The sequence below is a fragment of the Gadus chalcogrammus genome, chromosome 17 (assembly GCF_026213295.1).
Source record: "Gadus chalcogrammus isolate NIFS_2021 chromosome 17, NIFS_Gcha_1.0, whole genome shotgun sequence".
Lineage (NCBI taxonomy): Eukaryota > Metazoa > Chordata > Actinopteri > Gadiformes > Gadidae > Gadus > Gadus chalcogrammus.
The window spans coordinates 14,252,448-14,270,062 of NC_079428.1; the positions used below are offsets into that span (position 1 = coordinate 14,252,448).

The following is a 17,615-nucleotide window of genomic DNA, read 5'->3' on the forward strand; positions in this document are numbered from 1 at the left end:
GTTGGATCAAAATAGTTTTTACTGATTTGCAACGCAAAACATATATTCAAAACGCTACCGTTTCGTCAACGATGGTCGGATCAAAATAGTTTTGCTGATTTCTTGTAGTGTGCGTCTGAAGATGTTGTGTGCAAAGTTTGGTGTCAATTGGGCAAGAAATGTGGGAGGAGTAGCGAAAAGGCAGTTTAGCTGTTTTTGCGATTTTGCATAAAGAAAATACTGACCCAAATGGGCCTGGCCTATGCCAAAAGATGCAGCTGACTCCAGTGAATCTGTGCGTATAACGTTTTCGACTGTGGGAGCTTCGGTGTGGGAGTTATAGCCTAAAACGCGTTTTCAGAACATTCCATTGGCCAAATAGGAGCTATATTATTTCGTCGTTTTTTGGCGCCGCCCTGTTGGCGAAATTTTCCAAAGACAATTTTCCTTTGCCAAATAACTCCCGCCCACATTAATAATTCTTGGCCATATTTTTTATATAGACTCGGGTTTGCCCCTTGATGGTTCCCTTATAGTTTGAAGAACATTCCTTGGGCCAATTAGAAAATATACAATTTCCTCGTTTATTGCGCCCCCTAATGGCGAAATATTCCGAATTCTTTACTGAACGCCAATAAGGGTAGCACCGACATGTGTCTAAAATCTGGACTTGATCCGACGTCTACTTTTGGTATTCTTTGAATTTTTGCGTTTCGACGTAAAATGTAGCCAATAAACAAATATTCAAAACGCTCCCGTTTCGTCGTCGAAGGTCGGATAAAAAACTGTTTGATTCCTTTGCGTGTGCGTCGGAAGATGTCGTGTGCAAAGTTTGGTGTTGATTGGTCAAGAAATGTGGGAGGAGTAGGGAAAAAACTGTTTTGCGGTTTTCGCGATTTAGCGAAAAATTTTCATAGACGCAAATGGGCGTGGCCTAGCCCAAAAGATGCAGCAGACTCCAGTGCATCTTGGGTATAACGTTTTTTGACTGTGGGAGGTTCGGTGTGGAGTTATAGCCCCAAACGCGTATTCCTTGGTATAGCGCCACCTAGTGACCGGCGTGTCCGGATTTTGTCGTCTGCGTACACATCACAGACCTGGATCTAGTCATGCAATTGGCGTGTCCGCACCATTTACGGTTTGGGGTGTGGGCCCACTTTTAGGGAAGGAAGTATAACTAGAACTGCAAGCAGTTATGCAGGGGTCCAAGAAGTGTGCATTTCGCCGGCACAACGCGACAAGAAATGTGCGTTTCGCCGGCACATCGCGAAGCATGTGTTCAAAACGCTACCCTGAACCTGTGGATACAAAGGATTTGACTGTGGTAGGAGTAGCGAGAAGTCAGTGTAGCGTTTTTGCGGCGAAATTTTGTAGAAGATATACAATTTCCTCGTTTATTGCGCCCCCTAATGGCGGAATTTTCCGAAATTTTTATCGAACGTCATTAAGGTTAGCACCAACATGTGTGTAGAATTTGGACTCGATCCGATGTCTAATTTGGATTTTTTTGTATTTTTGATTTTCCACGTCTAATTTAGCTAATATACCAATATTCAAAATGCTATCGTTTCGTCGTCGAAGGTCGGATCAAAAACTGTATATGATTCCTTTGCGTGTGCGTCTGAAGATGTCGTGTGCACAGTTTTGTGTCGATTGGTCAAGAAATGTGGGAGGAGTAGCGAAAAAACAGTTTTGCGGTTTTCGCGATTTTGCGAAAAAAAATTATAGACGCAAATGGGCGTGGCCTATGCCAAAAGATGCAGCAGACTCCAGTGAATCTGTGTGTACGAGGTTTTGAATGTGGGAGGTTCGGTGTGGGAGTTTAGCCCCAAACGCATTTTCCCTTGGTATAGCGCCACCTAGTGGCCGGCGTGTCTGGATTTTGTTATCTGAGTAGCGGTGCCGGACCTGGATCTAGTCATGCAATTGGCGTGTCGGCAACATTTACGGTTTGGGCTGTGGACCCACTTTTAGCGCGGGAAGTATAATAACTAGAACTGCAAGCAGTTATGCAGGGGTCCAAGAAGTGTGCATTTCGCCGGCACAACGCGAAGCATGTGTTCAAAAATTGAGAAACAGCGTGTGCCAAAAGATGCAGCTGACTCCAGTGAATCTGTGGATATAAAGGTTTTGACTGTGGGAGCTTCGGTGTGGGAGTTATAGCCCAAAACGCGTTTTCAGAACATTCCATTGCCCAGTTAGGAGATATATATTTCGTCGTTTATTTGCGACCCCTTGTGGCGAAATTTTCCAAAGACAATTTTCCTTTGCCAAATAACTCCCGCCCACATTATAATTCTTGGCCATATTTTTATATAGACTCAGGTTTGCCCCTTGATGGTTTCCTTTGAGTTTGAAGAACATTCCTTTGGCCAATAAGAAGATATACAATTTCCTCGTTTATTGCGCCCCCTAATGGCGAAATATTCCGAAAATTTTATTGAACGACATTAAGGTTAGCACCAACATGTATGTAAAATTTGGACTCGTTCCGATGTCTACTTTTGGATTTTTCTGGATTTTTGATTTTCCACGTCTAATTTAGCTAATATACCAATATTCAAAACGCTACCGTTTCGTCGTCGACGGTCGGATCAAAAAACTGTCCGATAATTTCTTTGCGTGTGCGTCAGAAGATGTCGTATGCAAAGTTTGGTGTCGATTGGTCAAGAAATGTGGGAGGAGTAGGGAAAAAACAGTTTTGCGGTTTTCGCGATTTAGCGAAAAATATTCATAGACGCAAATGGGCGTGGCCTAGGCCAAAAGATGCAGCAGACTCCAGGCATCTGTGTGTATAAAGTTTTGAATGTGGGAGGTTCGGTGTGGGAGTTATAGCCCCAAACGCGTATTCCTTGGTATAGCGCCACCTAGTGGCCGGCAGGTCTGGATTTTGTCGTCTGCTTAGTCCGAACAGATCTGGATCTAGTCATGCAATTCGCGTGTCGGCACCATTTACGGTTTGGGCTGTGGTATCACTTTAGGGGGGCAAGTATAGGAACTAGAACTGCAAGCAGTTATGCAGGGGTCCAAGAAGTGTGCATTTCGCCGGCACAACCCGACAAGAAATGTGCATTTCGCCGGCACAACGCGAAGCATGTGTTCAAAACGCTACCCTGAACCTGTGGATACAAAGGATTTGACTGTGGTTGGAGTAGCGAGAAGTCAGTGTGGCGTTTTCGCGACGAAATTTTGTAGAAGATATACAATTTCCTCGTTTATTGCCCCCTAACGGCGAAATTGTCCGAAATTTTTCTCGAACGTCATTAAGGTTAGCACCAACATGTGTGTAGAATTTGGACTCGAGCCGATGTCTAATTTTGAATTTTTTTGGATTTTTAATTTTCCACGTCTAATTTAGCTAATAAACAATATTCAAAACTCTACCGTTTCGTCGTCGAAGGTCGGATCAAAAAACTGTTGATGATTTCTTTGCGTGTGCGTCTGAAGATGCAGTGTGCAAAGTTTTTTGTGAATTGGTCAAGAAATGTGGGAGGAGTAACGAAAAAACAGTTTTGCGGTTTTCGCGATTTTGCGAAAAATATTCATAGACGCAAATGGGCGTGGCCTAGGCCAAAAGATGCAGCAGACTCCAGTGCATCTGTGTGTACAAGTTTTTGGACTCTGGGAGGTTCGGTGTGGGAGTTATAGCTCCAAACGCGTATTCCTTGGTATAGCGCCACCTAGTGACCGACGTGTCTGGATTTGGTTATCTGAGTAGCGGTGCCGGACCTGGATCTAGTCATGCAATTGGCATGTCGTCACCATTTACGGTTTGGGCTGTGGGCCCACTTTCAAGGCGGGAAGTATAATAATAATAAGAATTATTGCGCCCTCTAATGGCGAAATTGTCCGAAATTTTTATCGAACGTCATTAAGGTTAGCACCAACATGTGTGTAGAATTTGGACTCGATCCGATTCTAATTTTGGATTTTTTTGTATTTTGGATTTTCCACGTCTAATTTAGCTAATATACCAATATTCAAAATGCTACCGTTTCGTCGTCGAAGGTCGGATCAAAAAACTGTATACGATTCCTTTGCGTGTGCGTCTGAAGATGTCGTGTGCAAAGTTTGGTGTCGATTGGTCAAGAAATGTGGGAGGAGTAGGGAAAAAACAGTTTTGCGGTTTTCGCGATTTAGCGAAAAATATTCATAGACGCAAATGGGCGTGGCCTAGGCCAAAAGATGCAGCAGACTCCAGTGCATCTGTGTGTACAAGTTTTTGGACTCTGGGAGGTTCGGTGTGGGAGTTATAGCCCCAAACGCGTATTCCTTGGTATAGCGCCACCTAGTGGCCGGCGTGTCTGGATTTGGTCCTCTGCTTAGAACTCAGGGCCCTGGATCTAGTCATGCAATTGGCGTGTCGGCACCTTTACGGTTTGGGCTGTGGACCCACTTCTAGGGGGGAATAATAACTAGAACTGCAAGCAGTTATGCAGGGGTCCAAGAAGTGTGCATTTCGCCGGCACAACGCGACAAGAAATGTGCGTTTCGCCGGCACAACGCGAAGCATGTGTTCAAAACGCTACCGTGAACCTGTGGATATAAAGGTTTTGACTGTGAGAGGTTCGGTGTGGGAGTTGTTGCCCCAAACGCCTTGTCCGCTACGTTTTGATTGGTTTGCTTTACCAGAGCCCCGTTGGCCAGCATGTTTCCAGGTCCATCCAGACAGCGTCTTGGATGGACCTGGAATACAGACACACTGTTTCCGCCTCTCACGACGTGGACGAGGGGTTGGGTTTTGAGAGGCAAATAAATTTGGAAAAATCAAAAAAATTCAAATGGTATTTTAAAGATTGAATAAAAAGGAAACCTAAATCCATGGTTAACATACTACAATGAGGGTACATCATATATATGTGGACTAATACTTACGTAATGTTATCAATGGTTTGTTAATGCGTATTTAACACTATTTAATGTGAAGTAATGATTGGTTAGGCATTAAGTATGCTTAGTTAACTATACTTACCATAGTATTAACTAAGCCTAACAGTTTTTACTTAGTTAATGCTAAGATAAGTATTAACTAAGTAAAAGTAACTGTAATCTTAGTTAATGCTAAGATAAGTATTAACTAAGCATTACAGTTAGTTTCACTTGGTTGATGCTTAGATTAGCATTAACTAAGGATAACAGTTAGTTTGACTTAGTTAATGCTAATCAAGCATTACGCAAGTATTTAGAAATGGTTAGTTAGCTATGAGTTATTAACTAAGCATTAACAAATAGCTTATCTATGTACCCTTATTGTAAATTGTAAGTTATAGATGAATAGGGAAAAAATGCTGAAAAGGGCCAAAATAGCTATGGCTTTTATTAGAGGGGCAAATAAAAAAAAAATAAAAAAAATGGGGAGAAAATGTAAAGTTAAAATCCAAAAAGTAAAAATGGATAATATGTATTATTTATTAGAAAAAATTGAAAAAAAAGGTAAAATTGATAATATTTATTATTGATTAGAAAAAATAGAAAAGACAAAGACAAAACATTCAAATCATTGGGTAGTGCTAAAAAACCATATCTATGCCTTTCATTAGAGGGGCAAATCCATAAAAAAATTATGGGGAGAAAATTCATGATTTATTAGAAAAAATAGAAAATGTAAAAAAATAAAAATATATAATATTTATATTTATTATTTATTTGAATAAATAGAAAAGACAGACAAAACATTTAAAATATTGGGTAGTGCTAAAACCTGCGAGCTAAACGAGCTAACCAGTTACAGAAGGAAATCTAAACAGAGGCACTCATGATCGGAGTAGTAGGTGGACAGAATTTGCACTTTGATATCAGTGGGACTAATGTCACGAATGTAAACGTGATCAATTGTTGTGTCGTTTTCTGTTGTTGGCGAAGAGACAATTTGGGTGTAACCTTGTTGTTGCATGAAATTTTCTGCAGATTTAGAAACAAGGGCATTGTCGTTGAAGTCACCCATAATTACCTTTCCTCCTGAAAGTTGGTTAAATTGTTGCATTACCAAAGCGAGATTTTGTTTGAATAAGGCGAGTTGATATGATGGCGGTTTGTACAGCACAATGAAATTGTAATTCAAAGGCTGAACATTAAACATGATGGCTTCCAAGTCACTGCACGGCATGTGTATAATGTTACAAGTGATGTGGTCTTTGTGATAGTAGCCCACACCACCGTGCCGTTTGTTTACCAAGTCTTGGAATTGGGTCATGTTATGGTAGGATTGGGACCGGAGTTTGTGATTAAAAGTCCAACCTGGCATTTCAATGGAACTGACTGATGTGCTTTGCTCCAGCCATGTTTCTGTCACGCAAATGATGTCAGCACTCAAGATTCTCTGGTCATGTTTAAGGTCTTCCATGTGTTGACATAGACCTTGAATGTTGTGGAGGCATATTTTGAGGGTTGAAGTTATTTCTGCTGGTGGAGTTGCAATGAATGGTTCCATTTTTTGCAGGGAAATGTCGATGTCTGGTTTCGAATAGAAGGCTTTGGCTGCGTAGTCTTGAATGATAAGGTTTTCCTCACACGTTACTCGGCTTAATGCTACATATGCTTGGCCAGCTGCAAATATCCTTTTAAGGGACACTACAGCTCTTTCTAAAGTTAAACCTTGAACTTTGTGTATGGTACAGGCCCATGCTAGGCGTAACGGGAATTGGCGTCTAGATCCACCAGTCATTACTTTGTCTTCCACAGCATCTATGGGTGTTGCTTGTTGAAATTGAGGCTCAAAGCATATAGACCTACTCCTCAGTTTCCTGCCGATTGTGTCATTGTCAAACTTAACCAAAATGGTTTTGGGAAACTGAACGTTCCCTTCAAAGGTGATTTTGCAAACGGTACCGAATACACCATTGACCAATCCATCTGACAGATCTATATTTTTGATGAGCATTACGCGAGCTGATGGACCAACGATTAACGTTCTGCTTAAACATGTCTGACTATCAAATTTTGGATTATTTTTTCTTGTTACTTGTCCTGTGGTAGGGTTTCTCTGAGAATCTTGAGCTTTAATTTGCACCAAATCCGTACACGTCTTGTGTAACATGGCATGTTATGGGCTGCCACTTCATCGTTTGTGGCGAAAATGTGAAGGTCCTGTGTCAGTTCCCCCTCGCCGGTCTCGCGTTGTCTTAGCAAGACTTCATCTCGCTGGTAAAGATTGTCTCCTTTTCTGTGTTTTCTAAGACGATTTAATGTTTCAGCAAACTCTTTGTTTTTTTGTCGCATTATCTTTGTCAACTCAATGTGAGTGAAATGATTGTTCCACAGATCGGTCACCAATTGCTCGTGGTAAAGAGGTGTTCCCTTTACAGGGCCGAGCTGGAAGAAGTCACCAACTGCCATGATTGATACATTCCCAAACAATGCATAATCTCCTTGTTGCTTTATTTGTCGTAGTCTGCCATGGACATACGTCAGGATTTTATGATCAACCATACTCACCTCGTCCAAAATGAGTATTTGTAAGTCTTTCATGGTGGCTCTTAACGAATTGATTCTTTCATCTCCTAGAGGTTGATATGGCAGTTTGGCAGTGGTAGTAATAGCAAAGGTGCTGTGTATTGTGCTTCCGTTGATATTATATGCTGCTACTCCTGTAGGAGCAGCTAGCAAAACATGAGTGTCGTCTGGATTAATGGACATTCTTGCAAAGAGTCTGCATGACTCGTAGTACACAGCTTTAATCAGGTGGACTTTCCCGTGCCTGCCCCCTGAAATGAATACGCGAAACGGGTCTGGGTTTTTGCCATTGATTTTGTCAAGGCACCATGTGCGGATTTTGTAAAAAATTTGAGTCTGTTGTTCGTTTAACGTGCGCATAATGGACAGACCTTCAGCTCTTTGTATCGAGTGTGTGGGAAATTCTTTAGACAGCGTTGCCTTTGCGTCCGACTGCAAGTCCGGTATGGCTTCTCTTTCATTTGATTTGTGTCGTTGTTGTTAGACATCTCCTCCTGACATTCTAATCGCTCCAACTCAGATTCAGGGCAAAGGTCTGCCCATGCCTCGTCGTGAGCCCCGCGGTGCCCTGCAACCTCTTGGCATCTGTCGAGCTCATCTGCATCTACTTCAAACAGGGATCTGAAATCTACAACTTCCTTAACACTTTGCGTTGTATTGCTGCTGTTAGTGATGGAACCGGTCCTGTAAAACTGCTCATAACTGTTGTACGGTGGAGGTTTTAACTCATCTGTTGAATAATGAGGCAAAAACAATTGTAGCAAACTGTGGTAGTGTTTTTCTGGATATTTGGTTTGTGAGAAACGAGCGTATTTAGCAACAGCATCAGGTCCCCTAGTTCTCATCTTAACAAAGCCAGTGTTATTTTCCAGTTTAACAGAGCCCTGGCTGTGCTGCTCTTTCCCGTACAGAACTCTGTATTTTGAAGCAAATGTGGCTATACAAATATCATGAAAAATTGCGCCCTGGGGGCGGTTTTTGTAGCGGTCCGTTATGCTCGTCATCCATATCGAGTCTGTTGATGTGTCACCCTGTTCTGCTTTGCTTTGAATGACACTGAGAGGAAACTCATTCTGACGGTATTTTCACCAGTAGGGATAAATGTGACCAGTCTTGAGCATTCGTTGAGATGCATGTTTGTGACTCGATAAACACTTTCTTGAGCTGAGACCTCGCGATTGTGGAGAAAGACACTTCCCAACTTATTGAGTGTTTGTTTTGCATCTAAATTTCCATGTTTTTTCATTTCATTTTGAGTATGTTGTAACAATAAGCCCATGTCTTGTTCTGCTTTTGAGATGTAGGATATTATGTATACTACACAAGCAAAAGCATCGCAGACATATTGTATGTCCATGTTGGCATCCCAGCAACGCAAAAGGTCTTTGTTGTATTGATTAACGTAAACATCTGATGGGTTGCGTTTGTGTACAACCGCGTTTTTATTGGTTGTCAATCGGTAGGCATTTTCAAACATTTCCTGGGTGATGTTAATGGAAGCAAATAGCTGATCCACAGTGTCGAAGGTTAGGTCTGGACTTGAAAGAGCATGTTTGACCCTGTCATGACACTTTTAGCCACCTCTTTTTCTTTTCGCATTTCTAATATAGAGACGTCTATCGGATCAGCGTCTGTTACCTCCTGGTTCTCGTCTGTTTTACTTCTACAAAGAAAGGTGTGGTTGCTTGGAGGACGTGGAAAGTTAAATCTGCATGTTGTGCCTTTTTTCCTACAACTCTTTGAGTGCTTGGAGCTGTGTTTTTGAACGCTGGAAACAACTTCATGCAATGCGTCGGTTGCTGGCGGGAGTTCACAACTGATGTATTTATCAATAAATTGTGTGACTTCTTGGTCTGTGTTTTTGCCTATTTTCGGTGCATTTTCTACCCAGAACAGACAATGAGTATGGGGTGAGCCGCGTTGTTGGAATTCAACTCTAAAAAATGTCTCGATAACTTTACCAATGGGGTTAGCTGGTGACTTGATGACGTCATTTAGGAAAGTCTGAAACCTGTGTTGGAACATTCTTGCCGCGGTAACCGGATTAGTTTTGAGTAAATTGCACCTCTGTGACCAGTCCAGGTCGTTGATTTCCCTGTATTTTCTGTAGTCTCATGAAAACATCGATGAGTTCAGTCCAGCGTAAATCAGCACATGAAAATGAACAGAACCAAGTAGGGACACCAAGCTGACGAACCATAGCAAATAGATTTTTCTGTACACCTTGCCAAAAAACTGGAGTCCCTCGGATCGGTTGAAGGAACTTGTAACCGAGATCGGTTTTTAAGACATTACTTACATAGTCTTTGTTTGAAAGCATGGCGGAAGTTATAGCCAATGATTCCCCTGCATGGTAACCTTTTCTCAATGCTATGGACACCTTGGAAACAACCTGATTGACCTCAGATAAATATTGAGCATAGAAAATGTAGTCCAAGTTGCTGCTAAACCTCCCATCAGCATTTAGGATTCGTGTGTTGATGTATCTACTGAGAGTGAGCCTGTGGGGCCGTGCATCATGGAATGTACCTGTCCCTTTGGGGAAAAGAGTTGGAAACATTTTGCTTCATTGCCCTTATCTGTCAGCAGCCTAACAGGACTGTTGCCCTCAGCTGGAGCTATTGATAAAACACTTTCGAAATGCTGATCAAATATTTCTTGTGCGATATCAATCGGTTGCAAACATGTGTCCAAGAGTAACCCGTGTGTTTGAGTTTCATATGTGGTCAGCTTCTTCATCATCCGACACCTGGTCTGATTGAGTTGTAATGTCACTGCTTTCAGGTGCAGATGGAGTGTCATTAACTGGGTTGCATTCTTTCAAAACGAACATGCATCTTCTGGCAAGGGATTTTCCCATTCTGCGTTAAAGTCTATGTCCTTATACCATTTATTCATGTCCTTTAAACATGCTATCGCATTTTGGATTTTTTGAGTGTGCACATATTGATACTGATAATGCCCCTTATAAGTAAGTTTTCTTTTCAGTTTTATTCGGATCATTAAATCTTGATTTTCTAGCCTGGGAGAACCGAAGTGACTACATCGCTGTTTGATGGAACGCAAGTCACCGGCCCATGGACAGAATTCTGAGAACCTCGTGGCAATGCCACAAGTCGCATAAAGGGAATATTCAATGCGCACAGGTGTTGTTCTAATGAGTTCAGTGTGCCTAATTCATCAGGAATTGGATCCAATGCCATATTGTTCGCAGCGCTCTCCTGGGGAACCTTACCACTGAGTATCTTGGAGTTGCAACTGAAACATATCCACAATTTCCCAGCAACTGTCTGTTTTAGTGTGCATGGCGTTAAACATGCGTTATCACATTGATGGAGATAGTTGTAGTAATGCATTGTTTTGCAATTGCTGACACAGTTGAAGCCTTGGATTCATATGAAGTTATGTCACATAATCTACTTGCTTTCGGAACAATAATCTGTGACATAACAACAAACATGTTCTGGTCCATGTTTGACCTCTTCTTGGAAGAGCTCAATTACAAAGTCGATATTGTGTTTTAAGAGGGTTAGATTAAGTCTCTTTTGACAGTTTCTTTCAATTAAGAGGGCTTACAAGCCGGATCTTCTCTGTATTTGATTACATTCTTTGTTTCACCTGGTTACGATGGGCAGGATTTAGCATATTTTTCAATACTGCGGTTTTTACTTGTTCTTTGTACGTTTCATTATTAGCATATTTTTCAATACCGCTGTTTAATACTTCTTCTTTGAACAGTTCATTATTAGCATATTTTTCGATACTGCTAGCTTTCTGATTTGCTTGATACTGTTCATCACAATTATATCTTTGTCGTGTTTTTAGCTTTTGAACTTGTCTATATTCTGTGTCTATAGCATACGTTTTCTTTCTCCTTAGATCTTTTACTTTATCACTACATTTTTTACGTGGTGAAACAAGGTCTGCATTGGACATTTTGTGTGACATTTCACAGAAGCTAGTTAAACAAAAGCATGTAAGAGAGGTTTTTTCTTTGACACATGCAATTGGTTCATAATGGCATTCATTGCAGTGTTTCAGATATATTGCTTTTCTTGAAATCGGCTCAATGTTTGCCGTAAACATTATCCATTTCTGTTGACTGTATGTGTAAATATCAACACAGAGAAAATCTGCTGAAGCTTGTATTTCCAACTCTGTTGCCCAAGATCCAACATATTTCATTTTTGAGTCCATGAGATATTGCTCCACAGAAGCAAATTGCCGTCTTAGACAAGTAATGTAATGAAGTGGATTATTTGAGATGTGATTCACTACAGCCTTACGAAAGGCCTTGTGATGTGACTCGCAACCACTCAATACAGACGAAAGAGAACGAAAGAAACAATTACCGTCACCTTCAATGGATGTTGTTTGGCATGGTTCAGGCTGTGCCATATCGAAGGTTTGTACAACAATATTTTGATCTAAACTTGGTACGATATTCAGTTTGTTGCAGATCCTGTTTTTTTCCCTTAATGTCAATCCCGTAAACATTATATTGGGGCTATCAGTTACAGAAATTAAACAGACATCTGATGCACCCTCCGTGTGAATTGGAGGATCACTGTCAATGTTTACAGTTGTGTCACATGTAGAAGTGTTTGCTACAGGCTGCACAGTTTCAAGGGAAAAAGACGTGTTTACTGCATGGGAATTTCTATCTGTTACCGAAAGGACCCAGAGATCAGAGTCACTGTCAGTGTCCAAAGTACCGTCATGTGCCGAAGTGCTGGCTTCAGGCTGTGCAGTTAAAGCAGTAAATGGTGAGTTTACCTCAACAGCTTTCACACCAGTGACTTCAAACACCTTGTTTGTGATATCAAAAGCATGTGGAGGATTTTGATATAAGGAATTGACAAGGTTCTCAATATGCTCATATAACTCATACACAGTAGCATAGTGCGCTACTATGCTGGTTCCATCCGGTGCAACCGAACCCCAAGTACTACGAGAATGAGGATCGAAAACTGCAAAAGCAGTTTCGACCTTGAAAACGGCACAGACACTTCCTTGGATGTTGAGCAAGCATGTGTCTGTCTGCAGCAGTGTCTTCTGAATAGCCTCTTCTAAAGGCATGGCTATGTTTTGCAAAGAAGCGTCATAATCATCCTTTTGATCAAGACTTCCAGTGAGTGTATCAAAATATTCCAAACTAAATAATTTATTGTTGAATTTGCAGTGTCTGGGTAACTCGGAAATGAAAATATGCCCACTGGTTTTGGCTGCACTGATTTCCTTATTTTCTAGCATAGATGTGTACAAGCCATTACCTTGTTTTAGAATATGATGAATGTTCTTTTTTTTCCATTTGAGAACGCTATGGGTGGTGTGGGTCATAATCGCCGCTATGCCATTTGTAGCACACTGCTTACCTGCATTTTCCCCGAATATGTGGCTGCTCTGGTCAAACGATCCTTGAAGACACCCAGGGTTGTCATAAGTCACATGACTTGATGTAGCAGCTCTGGCAGGTGCAAAATCACAGGGTGCCTAAAAGCACAACAGTAGTTCAATCAAAAAGGAGTGTAACCAATAGTTTATATCGAAATTAACGAGGAATTCATAAAAAAGGCTAGGAATCAATCAGCTGTAGTTCATGGCTGTGTATAATGGGAAAACGGAATTGTACATGATTAACATTACTTTAACTAATTTCCAAGATCTAATAAATGGCAGGAAAACTCACAAGGAACAGGGAATAACATGTTAAAAATAAGTACCTTCTGATTGCCAAGTGTTACATGACGATCTTCAAGCTGGCCATTGTCCTCAGGCGGGCTCTGCTGAAATGACAATTCAGTGTTTTTAAAAGCATGTTGGTTCCCAGTAAGTAATTTGAAAATGTACATAGTATAGGCAAATTAGTCAGAACTGCACACTTACACCATATCAATGTTTTAAAAGAATAAACACATCAAAACAAAATGGGTCTCTTAAGCTGTGGCTTTTCCCGTTGGTATACAATTTTTCTACTAGTAATTACATACCTGCTGACTGCTCGCAGTGACCTCAGGTGCTGGTTCAAACGGCTCATGGTCCTCAATGTGTGTCATCTGCAATCACAAACATTACGAATGTTAAAAAATTTAGGTTTACCCCTACATGCAAACTCATAAGCCATAGAAAAGGGGACATTTGGTGTATAGTGGTGAACAGAATTAAGGACAAAGAAAACTTTTATTTCAGTTCAGTTTAAATAATTAAAATGAGCACAACAAGTTCATCAGCCAACCTTCTTGACATTTCCAATTCATAGTGTGTAGATATTACCAAGAACATGTTAAAAACAGTTCAACTATGTTGATTGTAATTATGAAGTAAAAATGTAAATGTTTCTAGATACTGATCCTGGAACAGATTGATTGCTTATTTGCAAATCATTTTTATATTGTTGTCATTACCTTGGTTGAACATCCCAAGAAGCTGGTCTCATTAGCTGTTGGTTTATCAGCCTGGGCCATCACAACTTTTGGCCCCCAAGGTGTTGGCTCCTCTTGTTTTCTCTGTCCAGAGACAACCCGAGCAGTTGGCTGGTTCACCTTCTACAATGAGGTAAGGGAGCAAAATTATCATGAGATACAATTGTATGAAAATTGAAAAGTGGGCAGTTCAAAGAACTTACTGCTAATGTAGTTTATTTAAAACAGTAACAAACATAGTGTTGTGCACGCCTGTATTTTGTGGCGCTACATACAAATTTAACAACAAAACCCAAATATTACAAGATGCTCTTTTTCCCCCCCATTCCTTTACCTCACAAAACTCTGTTTGAAGAAACGGCCACTCATCAACACACAGAGTCTGGTCATCCCCCTCCGGTTGAGCAAACTGCAATGACATAGTAAGAATTATATGTACATTACAATTGAGAAATGGAAACACAAAACTACACTTTCTTAAAGGGAAATATCAAAAGAATAGAGAACCGCACTCTATTCACTGAATGTGTGTAATCATCACATGTTGTATGCAAATTACCTTGCTCGAAGGCACAAAGACGCTGCCCTCCAGAGTGGCTGGTACAGCAGCTTCTGGCACAGGTCGAGGAGGAGGTACGCCCTCCAGAGTGGCTGGCACAGCAGCTTCTGGCACAGGTCGAGGGGGAGGTACCAGCTTCGAAGGTTTGGCAATCCTTGCTGGAGTTTGAAGTGCCTGGAAAATAATTGTAAATCATTGGCAAAACAATACCTACACAGAGAATGTTGGACTATCTCTTGTATTAAAGGCGAAATCAAAAATAGTTGTTCCTGTGTTTCAACCAAAAAACAAGTACATATTTCAATGAGAAATTACCAACCTCAAGGCGGGCCTTCTTTCCTTTGGAGACCACAGCCGTGGTTCCATGTGCCACCTTCCGTTTCTATCATAATGGAAGAGAACGGAAATGATAACAGTTAATGAAATATAACACATTTGTTATCAATGCAACTATCTGTACCATACAATGTAAAGCTTGTCATATAGGATTACAGGCGCTATTAATATGTATGCACTCACAAACAGTCAATATTAAAATCGCACAAATTACCTTTGAGCGATTCCCCATGGGGACGTCAAGGTTGGATGGAACAATGCGATCCATTGCAGCCAACTTGTCAGTGCTAAACCGGATAGGGTTTAGCACGACAAAGCACTCCCTCAGGACCAGAGGAGGCACACAAACCTAGAATTAAAAAACAGAATTGAGCCATTGACCATTTGCCTTGTCTTATTGGAATAGCATTTAAATGAAACAACAATGTACGCATCATTACGGTTTAATTTCCCATCAGCTATCATACCAATGTACAAACCTCATCAGGAAGGATCCGCACGGAAGACTGATCCCAGTCCTCAGGCGCATCCCAGGACTCAGGTTGGCTGCGCTATAAACACATAGGGAGAATTAGTATTCAAAAATGTGGCCTAACTAAAACTAAAGCTCTTCAAAATTGTATAACTTTTACCTTTCCGCGACGTCCGACGACAGTTTCCTTGAAGGGGTCAAGGGGACGTGGACGTGAAACCTCTCCCTTCACAACCACGGTGGTAGCAAAGGGTCTCACAGTCGGGGGTGACTTGGGAGGAGACACAGGCGGAGGTGTAACAGGCAGAGGTGACTGTAGCTGCCGAAAGGAGAAGTGCCACAGAAGCTTCGCGAGAAGCGGCATCCCCAGATCGTCACTCAGGTGGATCTATTATAATGAGAAGCACGGGTTATTATTGAAATAAACTGCTTTTGCCATATAAAAATGACATTACATGAATTTCTCACGTGCCAAGTTATAACACGACTTACCCCATCACGACTCCACAAGGCACGTGAGTCCAGCGGAAAGCGGTCAGCTGTGACGCAGTACTCTACACCTGCAGAAGAAAACAATTATTAAACCATACACTATATACATATTTTACACGTGGTACCAAGAGGTGGTGTTGATACACTAAAAGCTTTCCTACAAAGATATTCTATACTGACATTATCTCTTAATCATTTTTACATACCGTTCTTTGCTGCAACGCGACGAAACTCCTCTCGAAGGAATTGTTGCGGTGCCAATTCACTCGCCAGCCGGGGAGGGAAATTGAGCACAAACACCTGATCCGCACAAAAGTTTTGGATTACACACTATACAATTCTGTTGAATAGTCTGCCTTGAAAATACACTTTATTTTGTAACACAAAAACTACCTTAGGCCATCGACTGCGGGCAGCTCTCAGAAGTCCATCGAAGGCAACTCCAGCCGCTTCGATGCCGGGCGCCGGGTTGTTGCTTGGAGCCAGCAAGCAAACGATGTCGGGGGTTCTGGGGATGTCTGCGTTCAGCAACTCAGTGCGGAGCTCAGCGGCAGACGCCCCAGGCGTAGACAGGAACCCAAACGAAAGGCAACCGTCTGGCATCCTCACGTAACGGTCAACCAACGCACGCAGATGCGAGTCGCCCACAAACAGCACAAACTATAAATAAGGACAAATAAAAAGTTGTCATTCCACTCCAAACATATTCCACAGCTAAATTATACATTATTTTCTGAAAGGTCTTTGACAAGTTTACCTGCTTATCTGGAGACTCAGGAGGGAGATCCAATCGGTTGAACTTCCCAGTGTGGGCAGAGACAGGCCAAGGCTTGACACGGTGACGAGCTCCAGTGCCACGCACTAATAAAGAGACAAATTCAACACAAAACTAAAATGAATAACTTATCTCGAGCTGTTGATCTAAAAGTCAAACAACACACATTCATGCAATAGAATTCTGAGGAATATAAACGAGTTGAAAACATTATTGTATCTTTACGACTACATACCAGGGAGGAAGCCTCTAGCCAGAGTCGTTGCCATCGGAAGAATCGTCCTCATCCTCACCTTGGCTGCAGCCGAAACGCGCGAGGCACGAGGCATCTAATGATTTCACAATAAGAAAAATAGAATGCTTCAAAATAGGTACAAGATTTCCCTTTACAAATGTACATCAAGAAAGGCTGCATGTTGAAACCCCACCCTGTACAGAGATGTATTTATGTAATTATAACCATGTTTTCATATGAAATGAACATTAAACAGAACAGATAGGTGCAATAAATACACACACGCACAAGGTGTTCATGTGAAATCAATATATGGGCTAAAGCACAGCATTTAAAACACATTGCATATGGTGGACAGAGGTAGAATTTAGACTGTTGGGCGGATGTGTGCGTGTAAAAAGGAAATGTAACACGACATTGCAGCATTTAAAATTTCCTAATCATAGCCAACTTATAAAGCTTTCATCCAAGGACAAATTTAAAGCAAAATATTTGCAAAGAATGACATAGGCAGTACAGAAACCATTTTCCCAAAAAAATCTATTAATAGACAACTAAAATGCTAATTCAGTCAAAACCCAACCAACACCAAGTAATATAACCAGCACCTCACCTTGAGTTGAACCGCGGACGATCTCCTGTTTCTCCTTTCAACACATGACCAACAAACCTACCTTGCTGAGACAATCTGAAAATCAGTATACAGCCACACACGACACAGCCCCACACAGCCCCACACAGCCCCACACAAACAGACAGGCACACACACAGCCCCACACACAGACAGGCACACACACAGACAGACAGACAGACAGACAGACACACACAGACAGGCACACACACACACACAGACAGACAGACAGACAGACAGACAGACACAGACACACACACAC

The 17,615-nt window shown here is 41.5% G+C and overlaps 1 protein-coding gene and 1 long non-coding RNA gene across 2 annotated transcripts in view; both read right to left on the minus strand.

Annotated features, from left to right (window-relative positions):
* Window positions 1–17,615, minus strand: part of LOC130369817 (kinesin light chain 2-like) — a 117,289-nt gene that overhangs the window by 24,480 nt on the left and 75,194 nt on the right. The gene's annotated exons all lie outside the window — the stretch shown is intronic.
* LOC130369818 (uncharacterized) overlaps window positions 16,119–17,615 on the minus strand; it is a 6,546-nt gene continuing 5,049 nt past the window's right edge. Inside the window, exons 2-3 of the long non-coding RNA XR_008892907.1 lie at window positions 16,723–16,816; window positions 16,119–16,573 (exon numbers count right to left, since the gene is read on the minus strand). This is a non-coding gene — a long non-coding RNA (uncharacterized LOC130369818). The remainder of the gene's footprint in view (window positions 16,574–16,722; window positions 16,817–17,615) is intronic.